At 39.5% G+C, this 7074-nt stretch overlaps 1 pseudogene; it reads left to right on the forward strand.

The window, feature by feature from the left end:
* Nucleotides 1-234: 234 nt before the first annotated feature.
* LOC144300722 (18S ribosomal RNA) lies at nt 235-1071 on the forward strand (annotated as a pseudogene).
* Nucleotides 1072-7074: the final 6003 nt, after the last annotated feature.

The following is a 7074-nucleotide window of genomic DNA, read 5'->3' on the forward strand; positions in this document are numbered from 1 at the left end:
CCATACCCACACACTCACTAACATAGCATACAATACCATAAACATCTGTTAATGTAGCTTAATTAGTAAAGCAAGGCACTGAAAATGCCAAGATGAGTCATAAGACTCCATAAACACAAAGGTTTGGTCCTAGCCTTCCTGTTAATCCTTAGTAAACTTACACTTGCAAGCCTCCACGCCCCAGTGAGAATGCCCTTAAAATCACTAACGATTTAAAGGAGCGGGTATCAAGCACACTTTTAAGTAGCTCACAACACCTTGCTAAGCCACACCCCCATGGGACACAGCAGTGACAAAAATTAAGCCATGAACGAAAGTTCGACTAAGCTATACTAAACAGGGTTGGTAAATTTCGTGCCAGCCACCGCGGTCATACGATTAACCCAAACTAATTGGCCCACGGGGTAAAGCGTGTTTAAGATAATACAATACTAAAGTTAAAACTTAACTAAGCCGTAAAAAGCTACAGTTACCATAAAATATGCTACGAAAGTGACTTTAAAATTTTCTGATTACACGATAGCTAAGATCCAAACTGGGATTAGATGCCCCACTATGCTTAGCCCTAAACATAAATCATTCTACAACAAAATAATTCTCCAGAGAACTACTAGCAACAGCTTAAAACTCAAAGGACTTGGTGGTTCTTTATATCCCTCTAGAGGAGCCTGTTCTATAATTGATAAACCCCGAAAAACCTCACCATCTCTTGCTAATGCAGTCTATATACCACCATCTTCAGCAAACCCTTAAAAGGAAGAATAGTAAGCACAATCATTTCACATAAAAAAGTTAGGTCAAGGTGTAACTTATGAGATGGGAAGAAATGGGCTACGTTTTCTATTCCAAGAATATCTCACGAAAGTTTTTATGAAACTAAAAACTGAAGGAGGATTTAGTAGTAAATTAAGAACAGAGAGCTTAATTGAATAGGGCCATGAAGCACGCACACACCGCCCGTCACCCTCCTCAAGTAAAAACTAAACCCATAATCATATTAACCATACTAAAACACAAGAGGAGACAAGTCATAACAAGGTAAACATACCGGAAGGTGTGCTTGGATTAACCAAAGTGTAGCTTAATTAAAGCATCTGGCTTACACCCAGAAGATTTCATACCCCATGACCACTTTGAACAAAAGCTAGCCCAACTAACCCTAAGCCAAAATATCGTAACTCTACAAAATAAAACATTCAGTTAAACCATAAAAGTATAGGAGATAGAAATTCTAATTGGAGCTATAGAGATAGTACTGTAAGGGAATGATGAAAGATATTTTAAATGTACAAAACAGCAAAGATTACCCCTTTTACCTTTTGCATAATGAATTAGCCAGAAATAACAAAGAGAACTTAAGCTAAGTCCCCCGAAACAAGATGAGCTACCTATGAACAATCTAGAAGGATCAACTCATCTATGTAGCAAAATAGTGAGAAGATTTATAGGTAGCGGTGAAAAGCCTAACGAGCCTGGTGATAGCTGGTTACCCATAAACAGAATTTTAGTTCAACTTTAAATTTACCTAAAAAAATTAAAATTTTAATGTAAATTTAAAATATAATCTAAAGAGGTACAGCTTTTTACAATAAGGATACAACCTTCCTTAGAGAGTACATGTTAATATCACCATAGTTGGCCTAAAAGCAGCCATCAATTGAGAAAGCGTTCAAGCTCAACAAACAATATGACTTAATTCCAACCGTATTCAATCAACTCCTAATATGCCACTGGGTTATTCTATTTAAATATAGAAGCAATAATGCTAATATGAGTAACAGGAATTATTTCTCCCTGCATAAGCGTATATCAGAAACAGATAAACCACTGATAGTTAACAACCTGATAAAACTAACCCAAAAATAAAATACTTATCAATTCCATTGTTAACCCAACACAGGTATGCACCCAAGGAAAGATTAAAAGAAGTAAAAGGAACTCGGCAAACATAAACCCCGCCTGTTTACCAAAAACATCACCTCCAGCATCCCCAGTATTGGAGACACTGCCTGCCCAGTGACATTTGTTCAACAGCCGCGGTATCCTGACCATGCAAAGGTAGCATAATCATTTGTTCTCTAAATAAGAACTTGTATGAATGTACACGAGGGTTTGACTGGCTCTTACTTCCGATCAGTGAAATTGACCTTGCCGTGAAGAGGCGGGAATAACATAATAAGATGAGAAGACCCTATGGAGCTTTAATGAATTAACCCAAATTCATGGGTAATATATACCTACTAGGCATAACATTTCACCATTGTTATGGGTTGACAATTTAGGTTGGGGTGACCTCGGAATATAAAAAAACTTCCAAGTGATTAAAATGTAGACTTACCAGTCAAAATATAATATCATTTATTGATCCAATAGTCTTTGATCAACGGAACAAGTTACCCTAGGGATAACAGCACAATCCTATTCAAGAGTTCATATCGACAATAGGGTTTACGACCTCAATGTTGGATCAGGACATCCTAATGGTGCAGCAGCTATTAAGGGTTCGTTTGTTCAACGATTAAAGTCCTACATGATCTGAGTTCAGACCGGAGTAATCCAGGTTGGTTTCTATCTATTTAACAATTTCTCCCAGTACGAAAGGACAAGAGAAATAAGGCCTACCTTACAAAAGTGTCTTAAAACTAATAGATGAAATTAAGCTCAATCTAACCAGTTTATCTCCCCATAAGCCCAAGAAAGGAGGGCTTTGTTAGGGTGACAGAGCCCGGTAATTGTGTAAAACTTCAACCTTTATCCCCAGAGGTTCGACTCCTCTCCCTAACATCATGTTCTTTATCAATATTATCTCATTAATTGTTCCAATTCTCCTCGCCGTAGCCTTTCTTACTCTTGTTGAATGAAAAGTCCTAGGCTATATACAACTCCGAAAAGGCCCCAATATTAGGAAACAAACTGAGGGTTGCTGGAGGGGAGGTAGGTGGGGGGAAAGGATAATTGAGTGATGGGCATTAAGGAAGGCACTGGATATAATGAGTACTGAGTGTTATATGCAATTGATGAATCACTAAATTCTACCTCTGAAACTTAAAATAAAAATAAAATTTTAAAAATAGTCCACATTCTGTGGCATTTAAAAAACAAAATAAAAATTCTACAAATTTTTTTTTAAATTTTTATTTATTTACTTATGATAGTCACAGAGAGAGAGAGAGGCAGAGACACAGGCAGAGGGAGAAGCAGGCTCCATGCATCGGGAGCCTGATATAGGATTCGATCCCGGGTCTCCAGGATCGCGCCCTGGGCCAAAGGCAGGCGCCAAACCGCTGCGCCACCCAGGGATCCCAAAAATTCTACAAATTTTAAAGAATTGAAATCATGCACTCCTTGACTGCAGTGTAAGGCCCATTTGGTCATTGTATATAATTCTTTTTACATATTAGAGAATTCTGACTTGCTAATATACTGTTAAGGGTTTTTTTAAGATTTTATTTATTATTTATTCATGAGAGACACACAGAGAGAGAAAGAGAGAGAGAGAAAGGCAGAGACACAGGCAAAGGGAGAAGCAGGCTTCATGCAGGGAGCCAGACGTGGGACTCGATCCCAGGTCTCCAGGATCAGGTCCTGGGCTGAAGGCGACGCTAAACCACTGAGCCACCCAGGCTGCCCTATACTGTTAAGGATTTTTACACAATGCTCATGAAAGATAATAGTAGTCCACCCAAGCCACTCTCCTCCTGCCCTTTTTGAACTGTGTATTTAATTTTGAATTCAGAAGTGTTCCTTCTCTCCTATTTTTTGGAACGATTCTGTAGAATTGGGAGTAAATCTTATTTATATGTTTGGTAGAATTCTTCAGTGATACCATATGGACCTGAAAATTTTTTATTTGAAAGTTGTTGAATTGAATTATGAATTCAATTTTTAAAATCCTTTTAGGACTATGAAAATTATCTATTTTATATTGAGTGAGTTGGGTAGTTTGTATTTTTCAAAGAATTCTTCCATTTCATCTAATTTGCCAAATTTATGTGTGTAGGGCTATTCACAACATTCCCTTATTATCTCTTTGATGTTGCACTGAAGATGGTATTCCCCATTTCCTTCCTGATATTGATGTTTTGTGTTTTCTTTTTTTAATTTTATTTTTTAAAAATATTTTTTTAAGATTTTATTTATTTAGTCATGAGAGACAGAGAAAGGCAGAGACATAAGCAGAGGGAGAAGCAGGCTTGCTGCAGGGAGGAGAACTAAACAAGTTTGTATTCACAAACTAAACAAGAGAAATCCCAACTGCATCAATTAATGCAAAAAAAAAGTTAATATAATTCAATACTTGTTCATGATTTTTCAAAAGTCTTAGAAAAATAAGAATACAGAGAAACTTCTTCTACTTGATTCAAGAACACCAGAAAAACCTGCAGTTAATATATTCCTTAATAGTGAATGACTGAATGCTTTCTCCCTAAAACTATGAACAGCTCTAACATTCTTATTCAACACAGTGCTGAAATTTTAGCCAGTGCAACAAGGTAAGAAAAGGAAATAGAAGGTACACAGATCAGAGAAGAAAAAGTAAAAGTGTCCCTACTTGCAGAGGAGATGGTGGTCTATGTAGAAAACCCCAAAGATCTGAAGAAAAGAAAAAAAAAAAAACTTCCAGAACTAGTGAGTGCAGCAATGTCACGGGATACAAAATAAACAGAGAAATTTATTGTATTTCTACATACTTGCGTTAAATACATGGACCTTGAAACTAAAAATAAAATACCATTTACGTCCAATCCAAAAACGAAAAGTACTATGTGTAAATGTAACAAAACATGTATAGGACTTGTATGAAAGAAATTATAAAAATGTTGATAAAAGAAATCAAAGATAATTTGAATAAACAGAGAAATAAATATATAGTGTTAATGGATTGGAAAACTTGAAGAGTAAAGATGCTAACTCTTCCTAAAAATATATAGGATTAACCCAATTCCTGTCATAATCTCTGTAAGACTTTTTATAGATATAAACAAGATCACTTAAATGCATATGAAAAGGTAAAAGAACTAGGATAGTTACAATTTAGAAAAAGAAGAATAAGGTAGGGGAATCGGCAACCAATTTCAAGACTTACATAACTATAGTAATTGAAGTTGTGTGGTATTGATGAAGGGATAGACACAGAGATCAATGAAACAGAATAGAGAACCTAGAAGTAGACCCACACCAACAGGTCCTACTGATTTATGACAAAGTTGCAGAAGCAAATGAATAGCCTGAAAGTAGTTTATCAACAAATGGTGCTAGAGCAATTATCTGAAGGCCAAAAAAAAAAAAGAAAAAAGAAAAAGAAAATTATCCTAAACCTGAGTCTCACACCTCCTACAAAAATTAACTAAAAATATGTCATGGACTTAAAAAAAATTTAGGAAAAACATAAGAGAAAGTATTCATGATCTAGTATTCAGCAAAGAGTGGTCAAACTTTACAGGAAAATTGCAATCAACAGAAGAAAAAATGATAAATTGGACTTTAACAAAATTAAAAACTTTTCCTCTGCGGAAGACACCAATAAAGGGATGAACACCTACAGACTGGAAGAAAATATTTTCAAGCCACATATCTGACAAGGGATGTTTAAAGAATAGACTTTAGAGAATATTAAAGAACTCCCAAAATTTATCAGTAAAAAAGAAAAAAATCATAAGTACATGGACAAAAGTCATGAAGAGACTATTCATTGAAGATACACAGATAACAAATAAGTACATGAAAAAATGTCCAGAATCATTAGCCACTAGAGAAATGCAAATTAAAACAAGATATTGGGGGGAGGGGCAAGATGGCAAAGAGTAGGGTCCCCAAGTCACCTGTCCCCACCAAATTACCTAGATAACCTTCAAATCACCCTGAAAATCTACAAATTCGGCCAGAGATTTAAAGAGAGACCAGCTGGGATGCTACAGTGAGAAGAGTTCGCGCTTCTATCAAGGTAGGAAGACGGGGAAAAAGAAGTAAAGAAACAAAGGGCCTCCAAGGGGGAGGGGCCCCGCGAGGAGCCGGGCTGAGGCCGGGGCGGGTGTCCCCAGGACAGGAGAGCCCCGTCCCGGAGGAGCAGGAGCTGCACGGACCTTCCCGGGGGAAAGGGGCTCCAGGGAGGTGGAGCAGGACCCAGGAGGGCGGGGATGCCCTCGGGCTCTCACGGGCACTAACTGAGGACCTGCGCCCGGGGGGAGCGCGCCACACCCCGCAGGCAGAGCTCCCTAAAGGGCTGGAGAGCCGCCCCGCGGGGCCTGGAGCAGCTCAGGCGGCGGCTCTGCGCGGAGGGAGCAGCGCAGCCCCTGGAACGCGATTCCAGCAACACAGACCCCAGAGCCCAGGGCACCTGGGGACACAGCCCAGCATCCAGCGCTGCCCTTGGGACAGGCAGGCTGGGAGGACACAGGACAGTGAGGACGCTCCTACCGCCGGGTGCCCCAAGCTGTACAGATCAGTGCCCCTCCGTCCCCGGAGCATCCAGGCCAGTGTGGACACGGAGCTGCGGTACTTACTATGGGAGCTGACTCCGGGGCCTGGAGTGCTGGCCGCCGCCAATCTTGTTGCTCCTCCCTGTGTCACCTTGTGCCTGGGACAGAGCGGGGGGGCCCCCAGGGAACAGAGCGCTCACAGGTTAAACAGCTCCCACTGAGCTGTACACCAGGCAGGGGGCGGGGCAGCTCCCCCATGTGCACACACCTTAGAATCAGCACAGCAGGCCCCTCCCCCAGAAGACCAGCTGGAAGAACGGGGAAGAGGAAGTTCTTGACTGAACAGCGCTGGAAAGTTCCAGGGGGAGTCGAGGTACTTACAGTATATAATATCAGAGGATAGCCCTCCTTGTTTTTTGTTTTGTTTTGTTTTGTTTTCTTTAGCTTTGTTTTGTTTTTGTTTTGTTTTGTGTGTTTTTTTGTTTTTTCTTTATTGTTTGTTTTCCCCTTTTTTTTCTCTTTTTTTTTTTCATTCCTTTTTCCAGTACAACTTGTTTTTACCCACTCTGCACTGAGCAAAATGACTAGAAGGAAGAACTCACCACAAAAGAAAGAATCAGAAACAGTACTCTCTGCCACAGAGCTACAGAATTTG

This window comes from Canis aureus, chromosome 28 (assembly GCF_053574225.1).
Source record: "Canis aureus isolate CA01 chromosome 28, VMU_Caureus_v.1.0, whole genome shotgun sequence".
NCBI classification, from domain to species: Eukaryota; Metazoa; Chordata; class Mammalia; order Carnivora; family Canidae; genus Canis; species Canis aureus.